The following is a 22,873-nucleotide window of genomic DNA, read 5'->3' as shown; positions in this document are numbered from 1 at the left end:
TTTACTCTCTGTTTAGAACAGTTCCTCAGTTTCTTTTAGAAAATTATAGGCCAGTACTTTTGTAGCCTGATCCTCAGTTTGAGGTTATCTCATATCTCTTCATGATTTGATTCAGATTATGTATCCTTGGCAGAAATATTACAGAAATAATTCCATGTTCTCATAGCGTCCTGTCAGGTGACATACAATTTCTATCATCCTGTTACCCAAAGTTTTGATATTAACTTCAATCATTTGATTATCAAGGTAGTGTCTGCCAGATTTCTCCACTGTAAAGTCACTCTTTTTACCTTTTTAAGGAATATGTATTTTACGGAGAAGTGTTCTGAAAACTGTGTACTTATCCCAGTCTTCATCAAATTTTCTATTTATTTCTTTATGTTGGTATGAACTCATAGATTACTATTTTATTCAATGAGTTATAATCAATTCTTGTCATTAGTTATTTTGATGTTCAAACTGTCCCTTATGTGGCTAGTGGGAGCTCCTTCAAGCTGGCTCCTGTATCCTCTCAATGTTCCATTATCCTTCGAGCACTTTCTTATTTTTTGGCACAAAAAAAATGTTCCTAGTTCGTCTTGTACTTTCGCTTCCCCAGGCCTGGAATCAACCATTTCTCCAAAGTGTCCTGATTCCTTTTAGTGGAGAAGAGTATGTAGAAACCAAGATCTGAACACTCTTTCTTATTTCTTATTGCTGTTCCCAAGCCTTCTCCAGTCGACTGAGCTACAGAATATGTATATATGTACGTACAGACACGCACACACACACACACACACACACACACACTTCATTTTCCTTCTATATTTATTTCTCTCTCTATCTGTGTTTATTGGAAACCGTGAGTTCACTGCATATCTCCAATTCCAATCTAACACCATAGAATTCATTCTAGTTTTCTCCCTCTCTATATTTGTAACCCTCTTTTCTGACAGTGGGCAATCTGGCACACGCAGGCTCTTTAAGATGGCGGAGGGAGTGGTCAGAAAGGCCTCTCTGAGGAGGTGACCTTTAAGCTGAGACTTGAAGCAAGTGAGGGCATAAGCCATGCAGATTCTGGGAGAAGAGTGTTCTAGGCAGAACGCTGCAGTCCTTGCAGTGGCCCCAGCAGAGGCACGCAGGTGTGTCTGAGGAACAGCAGGAGTCCCGTGGCTGAGCCAGTAGGCAGATGGCGTCAGCCTGGTAAGAGGGGCTAGTTCAGGTAGCGCCTTGCATTGTAAAGACTTTGGTTTTTATAGTGACCGAGATAGGAAGCCACTGGAGCACTTCGAACACAGGAGAGACACCGTTTTAAAAGGGTTGCTCTGACTGCAAGTATGGAAGCCGGGATACCAGCAAGAGAGACCTACAGTAAATCAGTGGGTGAGCACCCCGGCTAGGAAGGTGGTGAGAAAGGGTCAGATTCCAAGATCATTTTTCAGGGAGAGCCAATGGAATCTGTAATAAATTAGATGTAGCGGGTGGAGTGTGAGAGATCCGTGGTGGCACACAGGGCTACATAAGTGTTTGTTAATAAATGAATAAATAAATAAAATAGAATAGTTATGTCATGCACGACATGGGGCATACAATACACTAATCATGATCACTGTTTATCAGTTGATGAATGGAGGTGAAACCTTTCCCAGCAGGCTCCTTATGCCAACTCTGGCCCTGTCCTAGCCTCCTGCAATGTTACCCCTTGAGCAGAGCTACCCCTTTTCAATCCATCCCTCCCCCATCCTTCCCAGTGAGTCAAAACTCCCACTTCCTCTGTCTCTGCCCTGTCTCTGCAGGATGTGGGTGACCATCTGATAAGCTAATTCACAATAAGGTATTGACTTCTTGCAAGATACCTACTCCTCCCAGAAGCATTCACATTTTTGAAAAGAAAGCAACTTATTTACTTAGCTCTGGGAAAGTGGTGGAATCTCTGATGGTGTGGCAGTGTGTTGAAGGAGGTCATTTTGTTCTGGCCAGTAGTCAAAAGACAGCTTACAGAAGTCTGGGACCTCCTGGAAGGGGTCCAGCCCAGGGCCAGGCTGCATTCCTCCCCTCCCTTCCCTCACACAACCTGGGTATTTACATGATCCACACTTGGCCAGAAGAGCAAGCATTCTAGATGCTTTCCCCAAGATGGGCAGGGCTTGGTTTAGCTGCCCGGCCACTCTGGGAGCCCCCATCTGTGGGATGGCTCAGCAGGGCAGTCTTCACTCATCCATCAGGCTCAACTCACCAAGAGAGACTTAAACCTTGAGGCCACTGGGCTGAGGACCTTGACTGTGTGCAAAATTCGTTTCTGTGCAAGACTGGTTTAAGAAGCAAAGCCACAAAAGCACAATGAGATACCGTTTCACACCCACTGGTGAAACTGTGGATAATCAGGAGTTAAATCCATTACACCTGTAACCTGCCTTCACTAATCAAGGTAATTTTAACTGTTGCTACAAAATACCTTGCATGTCCTTCAAGATGCACACAGACTAAACAATAGGAAGTTTGCCACAGCTGTTTCCCAGGAACTCGGAGTCAGCTATGTCTAATTAGAGCTGAGCAGGTTAAGACTGGATAGGACCACTGACCCTCCAACTGGGCATGCGCGAGTGTCCGCTTGGTTATCTTTTGATATCAGAGGGCCGCAAACTCCACCCTCAGGTCACGTTAAATGCCTTCATTTTTTCTTTTTATTTTATTTTTTTCTTTTCCATTATGGTTTATTACAGGATATCGAATATAGTTCCCTGTGCTATACAATAAGATCTTGTTTATCCATCCTATATATAATAGTTTGCATCTGCTAATCCCAAACTCCGGATCCAATCCTCTTCCGCCCCCTCTAAGCGCCTCCATTTTTGAACATGCATCCCATGAAGAGGCATGTAACTCAGATATGCCTGAGCAGCATATCGATTACCTCACCTTTTCCCTACCTCCTTTCCCCATTCCTAAGACCAACCTACTTCCTTATCCTATAAATATCCCAAACCCCTCGCCTTCGAGGAGGCAGATTTGAGACTTGTTCTCCCACCTCCTCACTTGGCTGCCTCTTAAATAAACCCTTTCTTTGCTGCAAAACTCAGCGTCTCAGTGTTTTGCACGTCGGGCAAATGAACTTGGTTAGGTAATATTAGGATGGCTTTAAATGAACTTGGTTAGGTAATACTAGGATGGTTTTAATCAAAAAGACGGATAATAACAAGTGTTGACAAGGATGTGGAGAAATCAGAACCCTCCTACCCTGCTGGTGGGAATGTAAAATGGTGCAGCCACTTTAGAAAACAGCTTGGCAGCTCCTAAAAAGTCAGATATAAAGTTACCATATGCTCCAGAAATTCCACTTCCAGGCATATACCCAAGAGAAACCGAAACATATGTCCACACAAAACTTGTAACTAATGTTTATAGCAGCATTTTTCATAAGATCCAAAAAGTGGAAACAACTCATATGTTCATCAACTGATTAAAATGTGATATGTCTCTCCAAGGAAATGCAATTTGGCAATAAAAAGGAATGAAGTTCTGATACATGGTACAACATGGATGGACCTTGAAAATATTATGCTAAATGAAAGAAACCAGACACAAAAGATTCACATGTTGTATGATTCCATTTATAGAAAATGTCCAGAACAGGTAAATACATAGAGATAGAATGTAGGTTACTGTTTGCCAGGAGCTGGGAGGTAATAGGGAGTGACTGCTAATGGGAATAGGGTTTCTTTTTGGGGTGATGAAAATGTTTTAAAACTTAGTTCACAACTCTGTGAATAAACCAAAAAACATGAAATTGTACACTTTAAATGAGTGTATGGTGAGTTACATCTCAGTAAAGCAGTTATATATTTTTTAAAATGAAAGTAAGTAAGAAAGGAAGAAGAGGGAATTCCTTGGTGGACCAGCGGTTAGGACTCCACGCTTTCACTGCTAGAGACTGGGTTCGATCCCTGTTTGGGGAACTAAGATCCCACATGCCATGCAGCGCAGCCCCAAAAAAATAAAAGCAGCATATTGCGTATATTGAAGAATCCTTGCATTCCTGGAATAAACCTCACTTGATCATGGTGTATGATCCTTTAATGTGCTGTTGGATTCTGTTGGCTAGTATTTTGTTGAGGATTTTTGCGTCTATGTTTATCAGTGATATTGGCCCGTAGTTTTATTTCTTTGTGACATCTTTGTCTGGTTTTGGTATCAGGGTGATGGTGGCCTCGTAGAATGAGTTTGGGAGTGTTCCTCCCTCTGCTATATTTTGGAAGAGTTTGAGAAGGATAGGTGTTAGCTCTTCTCTAAATGTTTGCTAGAATTCGCCTGTGAAGCCATCTGGACCTGGGTTTTTGTTTGTTGGAAGATTTTTAATCACAGTTTCAATTTCAGTGCTTGTGATTGGTCTGTTCATATTTTCTATTTCTTCCTGGTTCAGTCTCAGTAGTTGTGCATTTCTAAGAATTTGTCCATTTCTTCCAGGTTGTCCATTTTATTGGCATAGAGTTGCTTGTAGTAATCTCTCATGATCCTTTGTATTTCTGCAGTGTCAGTTGTTACTTCTTTTTCATTTCTAATTCTATTGATTTGAGTCGTCTCCCTCTTTTTCTTGTTGACTCTGGCTAATGGCTTATCAATTTTGTTTATCTTCTCAAAGAACCAGCTTTTAGTTTTATTGATCTTTGCTATCATTTCTTTTTCATTTATTTCTGACCTGATCTTTATGATTTCTTTCCTTCTGCTAAGTTTGGGTTTTGCATGTTCTTCTTTCTGTAGTTTCTTTAGGTGTAGATTAGGTTAGATTGTTTACTTGAGATTTTTGTTTCTTGAGGTAGGCTTGTATAGCTGTAAACTTCCCCCTTAGAACTGCTTTTGCTGCATCCCATAGGTTTTGGATCGTCGTGTTTTCATTGTCATTTGTCTCTAGGTGTTTTTTGATTTCCTCTTTGATTTCTTCAGTGATCTCTTGATTATTTAGTAACGTATTGTTTAGCCTTCATGTGTTTGTGGTTTTTACGTTTTTTTCCCCTGTAATTGATTTCTAATCTCATAGCGTTGTGGTCAGAAAAGATGCTTGATATGATTTCAATTTTCTTAAATTTACTGAGGCTTGATTTGTGACCCAAGATGTGATCTATCCTGGAGAATGTTCTGTGCGCACTTGAGAAGAAAGTGTAATCTGCTGTTTTGGGATAGAATGTCCTATAAATATCAATTAAATCTATCTGGTCTATTGTGTCATTTAAAGCTTCTCTTTCCTTATTTATTTTCATTTTGGATGATCTGTCCATTGGTGTAAGTGAGGTGTTAAAGTCCCCCACTATTATTGTGTTACTGTCAATTTCCTCTTTGATAGCTGTTAGCAGTTGCCTTATGTATTGAGGTTCTCCTATGTTGGGTGCATGTATATTTATAATTGTTATATCTTCTTCTTGGATTGATCCCTTGATCATTACATAGTGTCCGTCCTTGTCTCTTGTAACATTCTTTATTTTAAAGTCTATTTTATCTGATACGAGTATGGCTACTCCAGCTTTCTTTTGATTTCATTTGCATAGAATATCTTTTTCCATCCCCTCACTTTCAGTCTGTATGTGTCCCTAGGTCTGAAGTGGGTCTCTTGTAGACAGCATATATATGGGTCTTATTTTTGTATGCATTCAGCAAGTCTGTGTCTTTTGATTGGAGCATTTAATCCATCCACGTTTAAGGTAATTATCGATATGTATGTTCCTATGACCATTTTCTCAATTGTTTTGGGTTTGTTTTTGTAGGTCCTTTTCTTCTCTTGTGATTCCCACTTAGAGAAGTTCCTTTAGCATTTGTTGTAGAGCTGGTTTGGTGGGGCTGAACTCTCTTAGCTTTTGGTTCTCTGTAAAGCTCTGGATTTCTCCATCAAAGCTGAATGAGATCCTTGCTGGGTAGAGTAATCCTGGTTGTAGGTTCTTCCCTTTCAGCACTTTAAGTATATCATGCCACTCCCTTCTGGCTTGTAGAGTTTCTGCTGAGAAATCAGCTGTTAACCTTATGGGAGTTCCCTTGTATGTTATTTTGTCATTTTTCCCTTGCTGCTTTCAATAATTTTTCTTTGTCTTTAATTTTTGCCAATTTGATTACTATGTGTCTCGGCGTGTTTCTCCTTGGGTTTATCCTGTATGGGACTCTCTGCGCTTCCTGGACTTGGGTGGCTATTTCCTTTCCCATGCTAGGGAAGTTTTCGACTATAATCTCTTCAAATATTTTCTCAGGTCCTTTCTCTCTCTCTTCTCCTTCTGGGACCCCTATAGTGCGAATGTTGTTGCATTTAATTTTGTCCCAGAGGTCCCTTAGGCTGTCTTCTTTTCATTCTTTTTCTGTTCCGCAGCAGTGAATTCCACCACTCTGTCTTCCAGGTCACTTATCCGTTCTTCTGCCTCAGTTATTCTGCTATTGATTCCTTATAGTGTATTTTTCATTTCAGTTATTGTATTACTCATCTCTGTTTGTTTGTTCTTTAATTCTTCTAGGTTTTTGTTAAACATTTCTTGCATCTTCTCAATCTTTGCCTCCATTGTTTTTCCGAGGTCCTGGATCATCTTCTCTATCATTATTCTGAGTTTTTTCTGGAAGGTTGCCTATCTATCTCCACTTCATTTAGTTGTTTTTCTGGGGTTTTATCTTGTTCCTTCATCTGGTACATAGCTCTCTGCCTTTTCATCTTGTCTATCTTTCTGTGAATGTGGTTTTTTTTTCCACAGGCTGCAGGATTGTAGTTCTTCTTGCTTCTGCTGTCTGCCCTCTGGTGGATGAGGCTATCTAAGAGGCTTGTGTAAGTTTCCTGATGGGAGGGACTGGTGGTGGGTAGAGCTGACTGTTGCTCTGGTGGGCAGAGCTCAGTAAAACTTTAATCTGCTTGACTGCTGATGGGTGGGGCTGGATTCCCTCCCTGTTGGTTGTTTGGCCTGAGGCAACCCAACACTGGAGCCTACCTGGGCTCTTTGGTGGGGCTGATGACAGACTCTGGGAGGGCTCATGCCAAGGAGTACTTCCTAGAACTTCTACTACCAGTATCCTTGTCCCCACGGTGAGCCACAGCCACCCCCCACCTCTGCAGGAGACCCTCCAGCACTAGCAGGTAAGTCTGATTCAGTCTCCCCTGGGGTCACTGCTCCTTCCCCTGGGTCCCAATGCACACACTACTTTGTGTGTGCCCTCCAAGAGTGGAGTCTCTGTTTCCCCCAGTCCTGTCGAAGTCCTGTAATCAAATCCCACTAGGCTTCAGAGTCTGATTCTCTAGGAATTCTCCCTCCCGTTGCCGAACCCCCAGGTTGGGAAGCCTGACGTGGGGCTCAGAACCTTCACTCCAGTGGGTGGACTTCTGTGGTATAAGTGTTCTCCAGTCTGTGAATCACCCACCCAGCAGTTATGGGATTTGATTTTACGCCCCTCCTACCATCTCATTGTGGCTTCTCCTTTGTCTTTGGATGTGGGGTATCTTTTTTGGTGAGTTCCAGTGTCTTCCTGTTGATGACTGTCCAGCAGCTAGTTGAGATTCTGGTGTTCTCACAAGAGGGAGTAACAGCACGTTCTTCTACTCTGCCATCTTGGTTCCCGTCCCAGTCATGTTTTTAATGTTCTTAAAGTTGTACTTTAACAGGGAACAGAGGTCATTTGCTGTATTTCAAAAATGGTATGGACAAGTGATCCTTGTATAATCCTGATTATACCTTAATCAGTATAAACAATCAGAACTTGAACAGTAAGGAGTAGCTCTCCAGATGCAAGAGAGTGATTGCAAAGGACTCTGGGGCTTAAAGCAAGAAGAGATATTACAATGTTATATGAAAAAGAGGGGTTTGCCCAAAATGTTATACATACATGTATATATACATGTATGTGTGTATATATATACACACATTCTACACAGAAGTAGAGAGAGAAAAAAGACTGGAAGGCTATAAGAGTAATCACCAAAATTATATTATCAGTGATTATCTGGAAGGAGCCTAAAGGGAAAATTTAAATTTTCTTTCCTGTGCTTTTTTGTATTTTTCAACTTTTAACCAGAAATATGCATTACATTTGAAAGTTCCTCAAAGTTATTTAAAAGAAAACCAGCAGATGAACTTGATAAAAAATCTGAGAGTAAATTAAGAGAAATTCACCCCCTATTTGGGCACACAGGGGAATGGCATGGTGGGAATATACATCCTCTCCTAGAAAATCATAAATACCTAGTTTTACCAGAAACAAAGGAAGCGAAAACAGCTAACTGGGTCACTTGTTGCTAACAGAACTTCAGATCAGTTTTCAACTGAGGGTGATTTTGCCACAGAGAACATTAGGCAAAGCCTGGAGACATTTTTATTTGTCACAACTGGGTGGAGGGGTGGAGAAATGCTACTGGCATCTAGTGGGTGGAGGCCAAGGATGCTGTGAAACATCCTTCCATGCACAGACCAGCCCACAACAAAGAATTCTCTGGTCACAATGTGAATTGTGCCAAAGTTGAGAAATCCTGGTTTTTAACAAAAAGCCAAGGGAGGAAAAAACAGGATCTGAAGTGTCCACACTATGGTTATGATTACATATATAGAGTCAAGGATGTAGTTAAAACTATGTACAGCCCATCCCCACTCACCAGACCCTCTGCCTGGCCTGGGGGCACTCCTTTGGGGACTCGTCCCTCCACCTGGGGGATAAGGAGTGATGAAAAGGTGTTTTTCCTTCCTTTGCTCTCCTCTGAAATAAAGTTCCTGTCCCTACCATGGAACATTACACGCTATCATAATGAAAAATGTTGAACTACATAAACTGACCTTGAAAGATGCCCAGAATATATTAAGTAAAACAGCAAATTGCCCAACAACGTGTATAGCATGATCCATTTTTGTAAAAGTAAACTATACAAAGAGATATTAACATTTGCTTATGTGCACAATGAGGTGTTATTGCAGCAATTTATATTAGGGAAAAGTTGGAAGCGTTTCAGTTAAAATAATAGATTGAGGACATGTATTTGACCACTCCCAAAGCCCTACCAAGATCAGAGTACCTAACCGAAAGGTATCAACCCAAAAAAGAACCAAAAAGAACAGGTGAGAGGACAGTAGCGGATGAGAGGGGCTACACTTTGAGGAGGTGGAGAGCAGGTGAGTTAAAGCGGAAAATACCTGCAGAAGGGGTTGCCAACAAGCACCCAGGCTACCTGCTAGCCTTACAGCCTCTTTGTATGAAGAGGAAGCAGCGCTAGATACTTACTTGACTTCCATCTGGTGGGAAATTAACAGAATATGCTCTTTCTCACCCCCACTCCCCTTTACTGCCATCTGCTGGAAAATGATCTTAATAGACAAAGTGGCAATGTTTACAAGGTGAATGGCACCCCTAAGGTGTGGTTCCACTGTGTGCTGCCCAGGTTGCAAATCTGTACATGGGGGCCCCCCCATGAGAAGCAGGAAGATTTATGGACTAAATCCAAAAATGCCAGGAACTGAGTCAGAATGATGTGTCAGAGGTGGAGAGGGATTACCAACAGAAGCACGGCTCAGAACCGTGTATGAGAAGCAGTGAGACCACGGTTGGCACATTGTATTTTCCAAAGATGGTCACAGCGGTATCTCTCATTCCACATGGATTCCTCAAGGTCTGTCCCCTCACCTTGAATTGGGACAGGCTTGTAACAGCAGAATGCAGTGGAAGTGATGCTGTGTAATTTCCGAAGCTGGAACTCTGGTGCTGGAATCCTAAGCCCCCATGTAAGCACTGTGACTGTCCTGAGACCACCATGCTGTGAGGAAGCTCAAGGTAGCCTCCAAACCCCATGGAGTGGACCTGAGAGACTAAGGAGAGAGAGAAGGAAAAACAGACAGAGACAGAGACAGAGAGAGACAGAAAGAGAGATATGCCTGGCCCCCTGCTATTCCAGCCTCAATCACCTTCTGGTTGTAACCTCGTGAAAGATTTTAAGCCAGAAGGCCTTTCCCAAATTCTTTAGTCACAGAAACTATGACAGAGGTTAAAATACCTATTGTTTTGATTAGTTTTGGGTGACTTTTTACTTAGCAATTGTAACTGGAATAATAACCACCTAGGGCCCCTTTCAGATCTGGTACAGCCAGGCAACTACCCCTTCCCATCCTTGACAGAAGTTCGTTCTACAGAAAAAATGGAACCAGGGAGGCTCCAGACCTAAGGACACCAGACACAGTGGAAGGTAGGCAGAATTACTATACTACAAACAGGAATGTAATAGGAAAGTCCAGATGCTGACTAGGAAGAACCCTGGTCCCTCCTGCCACTTGGCTCTAAGGATGCTGCTAGCAGGGCACATATCCTCATCACAGTGGGAAACTGGAGTGCTATCTCTGGAGAAACCCAAGAAAATCAGCCTGCAGATATTATGGGTCAAGCTAAGTCTCTATGTAGCAGCAAGAGTGAAATTTTTTAAACAAATGTTATATCTCACTTATAATTAATATCCTCAGAGAGACAATAAGGTATTGCATCCATGAAACATGAATAAGATTCTATTAAATTGAAAAGAAGGAGTGTCTTGGTTGGATTTCCCTAGAAGCAGAATCTGAGACAATGATTCCAGTGCAAGTGATTTGGGGCAGGTAATCCCAGAAAAAACTGGATGAGGAGTTGGGAAGTGAGACAGGAAGAGAAAGGAAGACAATAAAAGGTGTGTTATTCCAGCCAGTTACTACTGTGGGCATCTTGCTGGGGACCTATTGGAGATGGTGTAGAACATCCCCCAGAAGTATCCCAAAAAGTGCATAAGAACACACTGCTTCCGAGGGAAGTGACCTTCATTACTTCTAACTTGTCCTGAACTCAGGCAGAGGATGCTACTTGGAAGAAAACAGCCCTTGGGCAGGCGTCACAGATATTTGCAGCAAACAGCTTTGGGCAGCACACAGGGTTGAATGCCAAGAGCTTATGGCAGCAGTGTCTGCTACAAGAAGCAATCAGAAAACAAGAAAGAGTTCTTGCAAATTAAAAGCATGAGAGTAGGACTTCCCTGGTGGCGCAGTGGTTAAGAATCCTCCTGCCAATGCAGGGGACAGGGGTTCGAGCCCTGGTCCGGGAAGATCCCACATGCTGGGGAGCAACTAAGTCCATGCGCCACAACTACTGAGCCTGCACTCTAGAGCCCGCGAGCCACGACTACTGAGCCCGTGTGCCACAACTACTGAAGCCTGTGTACCTAGAGCCCATGCTCCAGGCTCAATGAGAAACCCCACGCACCGCAACGAAGAGTAGCCCCCGAGTAGCCCCCGCTCGCTGCAACTAGAGAAAGCCCACGTGCAGCAACAAAGACCCAATGCAGCCAAAAATAAATAAATAAATAAAATGTAAAAACGAAAACATAAGAGTAGAAATAAAACATTTGATGGAAGGTTGAGAAGGAAAAAGTTGAAGGTAGCCTGACTTAATCGATCTGGGGTGCAGGTTGGGCTTCAGGATTATTTAAATCTCCCTGGGTGATTTTAAAGCTCCCTGAGTACAGTTAGCATTGAGAACCACAGCTCGGCAGGAAAAAAATACTTCCACAGTCACAATAATGTAAACAGAGAATACGATTTAACCAGAAAGTTGTCATGTAACTATATAAGAAGGACAAAAAGAGAGGAGGCAAGTCGGTGGGTGGCAAGAAATTTGCATCTACTACAAGAGGAAGGCAGCAGATCATGCCTCAGGTTGATAAATCAAGAAATAGCACATAAGCATCTTATTCAGAAATATGGAGGTAAATATCAGAAGAAACAGCTGAAAGAGTAGTAAGTCATTTTCTTGAAGGAGCAGGACTCCAGAGGGATGGGTGTGTGTATATATGCATGTGGGGGAGTGGGGTGGGGAAATGCATCACTGACTTTTGCTATAAACATCGTAATATTATTTAATTTTTAATATCATGAATTTGATTAAAAAATAATTTTATAAAGGGACGAAAGAAAAAATTGGGAGCAATCCAAGTATCCATCAACAAGAAAAGGCTAAATGAATTGTGATATACCATTTAACGGAGTACAATGCTATGCTTAGAACAAGATAGCTGTGTAGGTCCTGACATGGCTGGATCTTCAAGACACGGCATGGCTGTGACTGGCAAAGAATAAGTATGATATGCCAACATTTACGTAAACCACATGCACACAAAATAGAGCTATATATTTCCCATAGGAATAGAAATATGTACAAATAAAAGCACAAAGAGAAAAGTGGGGAAGAGTACACTTGGGAGAGGTAACAGGCATAACACATGGGTCATGGCGAGAGTGGACTCAGATGGGGGGTAAAAGTCAAGGCAGATTTTGTTGTGTCATTTTTTTCCCCAAAGAAGGTAAGATTTTGTATTACCTGTAAAATTAAATTAAATTTTAAAAGTTGAATATACACCGAGAGACTGAGAAGACAAGCCACAAATTGGGAGAAAATATTTACAAACGACATATCTGATAAAGCACTGTTATCTAAAATCTGCAAAGAACTCTTAAAACTCAACAATAAGAAAACAAACAATGCAATTGAAAAATGGGCCAAAGACCTTAACAGGCATCTCACCAAAGGAGACATACAGATGACAAGCAAACATGTGAAAAGATGCTCCACATCATATGTCATCAGGGAAATGCCAATTAAAGCAACACTTAGATACCATTACACACCTATTGGAATGGCCCAAATCGGGAACACTGACAACACCAAATGCTGGAGAAAATGTGGGGCAATAGGAAACTCTCATTCATTGCTGATGGGACTGCAAAATGGTCCAGCCACTTTGGAATACAGTTTGGTCGTTTCTTACAAAACTAAACATACTCTTACCATATGATCCAGCAATCACACGCCAAAACCTGCACACAGATGTTTCTAGCAGCTTTATCCATAATTAACAAAACTTGGAAGCAACCAAGATGTCCTTCAGTGGGTGGAGAAATAAACTGTGGTACATCTAGACAATGGAATATTATTCAGTGTTAAAAAGAAGTGAGCGATCAAGCCATGAAAAGATATGGAGGAACTTTAAATGTATGTTACTAAGTGAAAGAAACCAATCTGAAAAGGCTGCATATGATAGGATTCCGCCTATAAGACGTTCTGGAAGAGGCAAAACTATGGAGACAGTAAAAGGACTGGTTGCCAGGGGTTGGAGGTGGAGAGAGGGGTGGATAAGCAGAGCACAGAGGACTTTGAGGGCTGTGAAAATACGCTGTATGATACTATCATGATGGATACATGTCATTGTACATTTTGTCCAAACTCATAGAATGTACAACACCAAAAGTAAACCATAACGTAAACTACAGACTTTGAGTGATTATGATGCATCAGTGTAGATTCGTCCATTGTAACAAATGTATCATCAGGTAGGGGATGTTGGTAGGGGGTGAGGATGTGCACATGTAAGGGCCGGGGGCGTGTGGGAAATCTCTATACCTTCCCCTCAATTTTGCTGTGAACCTAAAACTGCTCCAAAAAATAAAGTCCTAATGATATAAAATAGATAAACAATAAGGTCCTACTATATAGCACACGGAACTATATTCAATATCTTGTAATAAACTATAATGGAAAAAATATGAAAAAGAATATATATGTATATGTATAACTGAATCACTTTGCTCTACATCAGCAACAAACACAACATTGTAAAATTTTTTTGAACAAAATTGAATATGCCTTATATAGTATCTTGGATGTTCTATACCAAGCTATTAATAGTGGTTTCCTTTGGGGCGTGGATTAAAGTGGAGGGCAGGGAGGGAGAGAAAACTTTCTCTTTTTCCTCCATGTTATTCAGCATTAATAGTTTGACTGTGATAGTCTGAAAGACTTTTGAGTAGAATGGGGTTCTGGGGTCCTGGTAGTTCTGGCTGGTGTGTGTCTCTGGCTTTGGACCCATGAGGAGGGTGAGGGTTTGGCTTGGCAAGGGCGGGGCCCAGCTCCTGGGGTGTCTGGTAGAACCAGCTGTGACGTTGACAGAGTGACTCACTTTTCAGGAGGGGTGGAGATGACTCCCTCCTCTCCCTCCCTGTGAGCTGCCCCTGGGGCTAGAGACTACAGAGCTCCCTGTTTCAGCCATCCTAAAGGAGGAGTCCTTTCCAAATCAATAGAAACAAGGGACCATGTCAATCTGGGCCTTTGCACAAAGCTCTTTTGGAGCCAGCCTGGGGAGGGCGAGTAGGGGTTGTCCGAGGTTCATTGATTAGAGCAAAGGTTCATTGATTAGAGCAAAGGATGGGGGGGAGCTGGGAAAGAGCCTTAGAATGGGGATCTGGGGACCCCTTGGGGCTGTGAGAGGTGAGTTTGGGATAGTGAAAGGTTTTTGTCATCCATTGAGCTTCATTAATGACTTTTAATTTAAAAGAGCTTTTAAGTACAGTCATTTTCTTATTTGGCCTTCAGGACCACCTGTGAGGTAGAAGGAACTGGTGGAAATATGCCCATTTTCCAGATGAGGAGACTGAGGCCTGGAGAGATTAGACCTCAGATTAGATCTGAGGGGCAGGTTAATAGCTGAGTGCAGTGTCCTCTCAGCCTGGCCCATAGCTTCTCTTTGCCTTTTTATCTGCCACTGTGTCCCTCCTTGAGAAGGAAACAGAAAGACATCTCTGTCCCCAAGACAATGGTCCACCTCCTTGGAATCCAATGATGCCAGGCTGGCAGGAGCAGAGGGACCATCAGACAATGCTGGTCTCTGAGCAGGTTGTTGCTCATGAATCCACCCAACGTTGATGGGGTACTTGCTCCTGGCCGGGCACTGTGCTGAGTGCTTCACATACATGATCTCATGTCAGTCTCACAACAAGCCTATAATGTAGGAGACATTATTATCACCAGGATGGCCATGTGGGCAATTTGGGTAACGTTGTGTTACAATTCTTCATTTTGTTTTTTAACACATCCTCGATTCCTGTTTGCCTCTGTTCATGGAACGCATGTTTGCTGAGTACTTGGTCTGTGCTGGTCTCTCGTAGACACGAGCATACAACAGTGGACAGAACAGATGGTATCCCTGCCCTCAAGAAGCTTATGGTCTCCTGTGGTGGGAGTGGCACAGAGAGACCATAAAAGGATGTTATCACTTTGATCCTCATAGCATCCTGGCCACAGGGTAGGGGAGGGGACGAATGGTACAGGAGGTTACTTCTGAGGTCATGCAGAGAGTGGCTGGCAGAGGACTGAGATCCTCTGTGGCCAAAATGGAAACAAATAGAACCACAAGCAAGAAGGAAGGAGGCAGCTGTGGATACCCCAGAAGTCCTGAGGCGCCACAACACCCAGAGTGGAGAACTCCAGACGTCAGCAATCCCTTCCCACAGCCAACAGTTCTACTAGCAACGCTTGGGGGAGGCAGGCAATGTCTCTTCACTTCAAGGGAGGCTCAGAGAAACTGAGTAAATGGTTCAGGTCACACAGCTAGTGGGAGATATAAGAGGGAGCGGGGTGGTTGGGTTTGGACTCCAAATTCAGTTCCCCTCCTCATCCCATTGCTCAGTGGAACTCAGAAGATGGAGGGTGAAACCAAGACTAAGAGGGTCCTGACTTACAGATTGACACCCCCAACGTGGTCTGAGGCTGTGAGGTTTACAAAGCCTTATGACACTCACATCTTTGTTACATTGTCTGTCCCTTCTTTTATGGTTGATTAGGACAGACTTCACGTGTGCATCAGCAGAACACAGGTGACACTTTCAACTGGGTCACTGAGGAGAGTGTAATCAAAGTTCTCTTTGTAAAGGTGAAGTCAGGATATAGAGAAACCAACAAGACCTAGTGCCGGACCTGCATCGGCAGGGAGCCGTTATCTCCCCTAGCTTGAGGGGCAAGGAGAGGGAGTGATTACTGGGCCCAGGAGGAATGGTGCTCCTGGTGGTCCTATGAAGAAGGCACCCTGGCAGGAGCTGGGACCTTCAGTGGAGACACACAGACAGCCCATGCTGACCTGGAAGGGAAGGAGCTGGAAAATACACACCCTGACTGTACCCACTCCGTGCCCTCCAGTCTCCTGCCTGTGCCTTCGATTTGCTAAGTCCAACCCAAACCCAGAAGGCAGGGGAGTCTGATTCTATAGGCTACATGGGTCAGCCCCTCAAGGCACAGAGGGGGATGGAAAGGGTGGGGAGTAGCTATGGAGGGGCAAATAGAAAAGATCTAGCACAGCATGTGATGCAAGCAGATTGATAGCCATCAGCCTGACTACCTTAGATGGAGCTACTGGGTAAAGGCTCTCTCTCTGCTGGGCTTGCTCAGCTGGTAGGATGTGAACCTGATGCCACTGATCATCTTGCTGCACATAAGAAGAGTGAAGCTTCAGAGTAAAGCCAACATAGAGAAAAAGTGAGGCCAGAAGAGATGGAGGGGGTTGGTATCCTGATGGCATAATTGTGTCCCTGGATCCAGCCATGCCTGAAGGTCGAGGAAACACCCTCAGAGCCAATGATTTTGTTTAGTGTAACCTGGTAGGAGCTGGGATTCTGTCACTTGCACCGGAAAGGGTCCTGACTGATGCACAGCTGCCTGCACGTGTCCAGGGATGAAGATAGGTCAGAGTGGAGATCCTCCAGTCCTGGGCCATGAGGGATAGTTTGTAAGCACCAAATCTTGAGGGCAGGGAGTATAAAAATGGGAAGGTGTCTCTAAAGGCAGAAGCCTCTGTGTGAAGTCATGACAACCACCAACATTATGTGTAATAATACTCTCATCTGCCAGCTGCATCTCCCTGTGCTTGACATACATCAAATGGTGCCACCCTCTCCAAAATCTTCTGGGGGTGGTACATGCCCATTTTACAGATGAGGAAACTGAGGCATAGAGCTATCAAGTCACTTGCAGAGCCAGGATTTGAAATCAGGTAGTCTGGCTCTTTTTTCTTTTTCTTTTTTTTTTTTTGGCTGTGCTGGTGCGGCATCTGGGATCTTAGTTCCCTGATCAGATCTCGAACCCATGCCCCCTGCATTGGGAGCACAGAGTCCTAACCACTGGGCCAGTCTGGCTCTTCTGGCTCTTCTTAACCACCTTCCCCCCTCCACTTTCCTAAAACTTCCTCAAATAAAACTGAGTAAAATCAAGATATAAACAGATATTAGCAAAGCTGCTCTGAGGGTGGGGTCAAGGTCAGGGTTCAGAGAAGCCAGAGCTGAGCTCTCTGAGGTTCATCATCGCACTGTGGAATTCCCTTTTCCTTCTCATTTGAGCACCACAGAAGAGGGCTATGAGGGAGTGCGCTGGGGAGCAGATTTGGACCCATATTCAGGAAGGACCTCAAATGTAGACTTTTGGTATAACCGTCTTATGTGGAGTACAATTATATTTGTATCATATCTTTTTTTGAAAAACTATTGATTTGTTAAATGTAAACACTTAAACACATACTACAATATGTGCAAGCCCCTATCCCCCACTTTTTGGGCATTTCCCCTCCCCCTCCTTTTCCTTGTTCTCCTTCCTCCTTTTAAAAACTGAAGGATAAATTCTCTTCTAAAGGAAACTAGGGCTGTTTGGAGAAATGGCTAATTCTAGATTTGGGTAAGGGAAATGTAGATGAACATCTAGTTTGCCAGAAACTAAGCAAGCACACACAGAAAATGGCGGGGACACGTCAAAAGGATGAAGGAACCAGCTTGAAGGGGCTCCTACTGGCCAAATTTGGGATAATTTGAGCATTAAATTAAATAATGATAGTTAGGGATTACAAATCATAGAATAAACTAAGAATTCATGAGTCCATACAGATATAAACAAAGTAGAATCTAGACTAATAAATGTAAAAGGAATCCTGAAATTAGAAAAATCACTATTTGGCAGCTGTCACCATAATAATTTATTCAAGCAAGAATCACCAGTGATGATGGGTGAGAGTATGATGAGAAACAGAATAGTCACAGACTTAAAGTATCTCTCCACAAGATACTTATAAAGAGCAAAGAGAAAACCAGTAACCTTACAGCAGAGAAACCTGGCAGGCACCACCTTAACCAAGTGATCAAAGTTAAAATCACATGATATCAAATACCTCTGGACACGTTGCACTGAGAATGACATATCATTTCTGTGGTTTTCCTGCCCAAGATATAGAACCTGAATCTAATCATGGGGAAACAGCAGACAAGCCCAAATTGAGGAGCACAGTTCAAAACAACTGGCCTTGACTCTTTACGAATGTCAAGGTCCCAAACACAAACACTAAGGAACTGTTTCAGATCAAAGGAAACTGAAGGCACATGACCACTAAATGCAGTGCTGGACCAGAAGAACTCATGTATTTATTTTACTAAAGAAGACATTAGTGGGGCTTCCCTGGTGGCGCAGTGGTTAAGAATCTGCCTGCCAATGCAGGGGACACGGGTTCGAGCCCTGGTCCGGGAAGATCCCAGATGCCACAGAGCAACTAAGCCCGTGTGCCACAACTACTGAGCCTGCGCTCTAGGGCCCGTGAGCCACAATTACTGAGCCTGAGTGCTACAACTACTGAAGCCCCTGCACGTAGAGCCCATGCTCTGCAACAAGAGAAGCCACTGCAATGAGAAGCCCTCACACCGCATCAAAGAGTAGCCCCCACTCGCCACAACTAGAGAAAGCCCACGTGCAGCAATGAAGACCCAACGCAGCCAAAAATAAATAAAACATTAGTGAGAAAATTGACAAAATTTAAATAAGATCTATATGTTAGATAACAATATGAAATCAGTGTTAATGTCTTGATTAACATTATCTTATAAGATAATGTCCTTGCTTTCAGGAAACACACACTGAAATAGTTAGGGATGAAGGGGCACATCAGGTCTGCAACTACTCTCAAATGTTTCAAGAAAAAGAAATGTTTGGGTAAGGAAAATATAGATGAACATCTACTTTGTCATATATATATATATATATATATATATAGAGAGAGAGAGAGAGAGAGAGGGAGAATGGTAAAGAAAATGTAGTAAAAAGTTAATATTTGGGTAATGTGGAAACTCTGGGTAAAAGTTGTATGACAAATTTTTTATTATATATTGCAACTGAAATTATTTAAAAATTAAAAATTAAAAATAGTGCAGTGTTAAAAATATACCTCATAGAGTGGGATTCTTAATGTGATCCCCAAATGGGTAACATGATTTGAGGCTAGTGTCTGGGATAACATAGGCAAATTCATCAAAAATATTATTTTATTAAATAAAATAATTGCTGGTTTGTTAAATCTGAAGGTTATAATTTATTTTCAGGCCATTACTAATCATAAATAAGGAAGTACATGATCAAAAAAAATTGAGATGTAGTATACATGCAGTAAAGTACAATTTTACATTTTATATATACATGTAAATTTTGCAAGTTCTACTACCACTGATGCTCACCCATTATTTAATCCTCTCAGGACCCTGGCCAGGTGGGCATCATTACCTTCAGTTTACAGAGAAGGAAACTGAGGAAGGTCACACACTAGCAAGGGGCAGGATCCAGATTCAAAGCACTGTCTTTTGAATTCCAAAGCCAGTGTTTTTAAGCACTCTGATACACAAATTATTGATGCTATTGTCATCAACAAACATCAATTGAGTACCAGCTACTTTAGCTCCCCACGCCTCAGTTTCCTCATCTGTAAAATGGGATCATAGTAACACGTTTATCAAGTTAAGACACGTCAAGTGCTCAGAACAGTTCCTACACACAGTAAATGCTCATGTGTGAATTGTTATTATTACCTACTGTGCATTAAGGCACTGAGATCACCATGAGATCTAAGATGCTATTCTCCACTCCGGGCTACTCTCCACAAAGATAAACAGCCACTGCAGGCAACTCACATTGAGGACCAACCTGCAGATCTCTGGTCCAGAGAACCAGACAGACGGATGCCTTGGAGGGAGCAGGCTCGGCCAGCAGGACACTGAGATAGGCCTCCCAACATCGCTACTTGGTCTGGGAGAAGCAACTGCCTTTATTTGGCAGTAGTCCTCGTGGTGACTCCCCAGGCAAGTTAGCATATGTCTAACAGAACCCCCCAACCCACAAGAGGTCTCATCTGTCACCATCAGTACAAGGTCTGGGTGAATGAGACTTGTCCTTTTGCCTGGAGATCTCCCCACTGGCCCTGGAGGTCCCTGTCAGGATCAGTCAGGATCCAATCAGAAAAAGAGAAACCACTCCAAGCATCTGAAGAGGGCCTGATTGCAGAGAATTAGATACACATGTGGTAGAAGAGTGGGGAAGCCAAAGAGCCACTGAGAAAGTTACTGCCGCCCCTCAGCTGGAGGGGCAAGGGGGCAGATGATGTCACTGGAGCCCGGGGACAGGGTCACCTGCAGAAGCTGTAACCATGACTGGCCTGTCCTCTGGGAGCCGTGGAAAAGATGCAGCCACAACCAGAGGTGTTGCCCAAGGCAGAGAGAGAGGAGAACTCCATCCTCCCACCCCCATGCCCTCCCCCAGTGCCACAAGCTTCTTCCTTTCACCTGCCCTCTGGGCTCCAGCCAGTGCCCTCCAGCTGACCCAGGAGCCTGGGGGGTGCAGCCTGAAAGGCTCATTGCCACCCCCCTACCCCCCCACACACACACGGATGAAGAAGGGGAAGGAACAGATCTCAGAGCACAGGGGCTAAGACTAGCCCATGGCCTTTCCACCTTGGCATTCCAATAGCTCATCCAGTGCCTGGCACAGACCCAGGCTTCATAAACATGTGTGAACAAATGATTGACCACTGGGGCAGGAAGGCACAGTGCCCTATGTCACTGATTGTTTTAAAAAGTGAACACCTGGTATAATCATTCTGGAAAACTGGTAATATTTACTAATGTTGAACACACTATGACCTAGCAATTGCACTCCTAAGCGTGTACCTAACATAAATGTGTACATATGTTCACCAGAAGACATTTACTAGAATGTTTGTAGTGGTGCTTATTACAATAGCCTCATACTGGAAACTCCCCCAAAGCTCATCAACAGTGAAATGGATAAACACAATGGAATACCGTACAGCCACGGTAATGAGTGATCTATAACTACCCACATCAACGTGGATGACTCTTGTCAACAGGATGACAAGGGAAGGAAGCCAGACACAAAGGAGTATGTGCTGCATGATTCCATTTGTATAAATAGAAAAACAAGCGATACTAATGTCTGCTTCAGAAGTCAGAGTCATGGTCGCCCTTGGTGGTGATGGTGACAGTAAAGGAGTATTTGGGAGGGGGCTTCTGAGTAATGTTCTGTTTCTTCAGCCATGTGCTGGTTACATGAGTGTGCTCAGTCTTTGAAATTTTGTTAAGCTATACATTTATGATTTGTACACATTTTTCTATGTTATTCTTTACCTTAAAAAAAAAAGAATACCGTAAGAGAGAGCCTGTTTACTTATCCCACTTCCTGCATCCCTCATCTCAGTCCAGAGAGCTTCCCTGGAAACTGGATGCAGGAGGATGCTGGGCCTGGGTTCACAGCCAAAGATGAGAAAGAAACAAGCCCCGAGGCCTGGGGTCTTTTTGGGTGCCAAGCCATGTGCTAAGCTCTTACAGAAGTGGTCTCATGGCCCCCTCAGTTGCGCGTGCGCGCACACACACACACCTCTAGGGGGTAGCACTGTGGTTATGAGGAACGAGGCTCAGTGAGCTGACCGGCTCCAAGCCACACAACTAGTAACTGGTTGGGCAAGATTGCAACTCAGGTTGTGTTGGCCCCAGAGCCCAGGATCTTAACACCTTTGCTCCTCTATGATCCAGAGGAAGCAGGAGACACAAGTGATGTTGACTATGGCTCCTAGCCCTTAACTGCACATCTTTGATTCTGATTTTCTGGAGGAAAACCAGAAGGTGGATGTTAGTAATGATCTTCCCTGCTTTCTTCTAAAGGGGTGAAGCATAGATGATCATCCTTCAGTTCCCCAAATGTGCTCGCTCTCCTCTTTGGGCCTTTGCACAAGCTTTCGATTCTCCCCAAACTACTCTTCTTTTGGTCTTCACTTAGGGGCTAAAGTTGTGCTTGAGTTTGGACTTATGAGTCTGACTCACCTGGATTTGAATCCCACTTAGTCTTCAAATCTCAGATTAGGCCTCCCTTGTTCCAGGAAGCCTTCCATGACCCCTTGCAACCTGGGCACCTTGTACTTCCCTGTTATAGCACTCCCCCACTGGACTGTAATTGTTTACATCAGACTGGCAGCTCCACGTGATCAGACACACCAACCTTGCTGCTTGCTGCTGCATCCCCAGGGCCGAGCTCACAGTCGGTGCTTGACAAATATTTGTTGAAAGAATGGAGGAAAGTGCTCTGGCAGTCATCGGATGATGGTCCACCTTGAAGGGCTGGTCCCTTTCCCATAACGTGCAAATATCACTTGCCTGTGAGCCCGAGTTCCTTTGTTTGCTTTTTGAGCATCTTTCTTTTTGGGGAAGAAGAGGCCAGACACTTTTCATTTATGGTTGAAGCTTGTATTTTGGGTGGATCTGATCATGTGATTCTTAAGTCAAAATGCAGAGTGCTACAAAAATGCCAGGCAGGGGGCAGCATCCACATGGAGATACTGGAGGCTGTCAGAAGAAGTGGTCCCAGAAAAATGGAGGGTGAGGGTGGCCTCTGGACTTTAAGCGGCTCTGAGACCCTTTTGGTTTGTAGCTGTCTGGATTAGCAGAGACACATTCTCCTTGCTTCCCAGAGAAGAAATGCCTCCCTCTGAAGCAGGGTTTCCCAAATTCACCACTATTGATATTTTGATATAAATATTTGTTGTGGGAAATTGTCCTGTGCCTTGAAGGGTGTTTAACAGTGTAGTGGGTTGAAAAGCATCCCTGAAAATTCAGGTCCATCTGGAACCTCAGAACGTGACCTTGTTTGAAATAAGGATCTTTGTAGATGTAAATAGTTAAGGATCTTGAGATGAAATCACCTTGGATTTAGGATTGACCCTGAATCTAATGACTAGTGTCCTTATAGAAGG

At 43.4% G+C, this 22,873-nt stretch overlaps 1 protein-coding gene across 1 annotated transcript in view; it reads left to right on the top strand.

The window, feature by feature from the left end:
* The first annotated feature begins 6,548 nt into the window (after window positions 1–6,548).
* CFAP263 (cilia and flagella associated protein 263) overlaps window positions 6,549–22,873 on the top strand; it is a 49,882-nt gene continuing 33,557 nt past the window's right edge. Inside the window, exon 1 of the mRNA XM_082607404.1 lies at window positions 6,549–7,075. The gene's annotated coding sequence lies outside the window, so the exon portion shown is untranslated. The remainder of the gene's footprint in view (window positions 7,076–22,873) is intronic.

The sequence above is a fragment of the Mesoplodon mirus genome, assembly GCF_964341445.2.
Source record: "Mesoplodon mirus genome assembly, chromosome: 19".
NCBI classification, from domain to species: Eukaryota; Metazoa; Chordata; class Mammalia; order Artiodactyla; family Ziphiidae; genus Mesoplodon; species Mesoplodon mirus.
The sequence above is the reverse complement of the archived record's forward strand: the minus strand, read 5'-3'. Positions and strand labels throughout refer to the sequence as shown.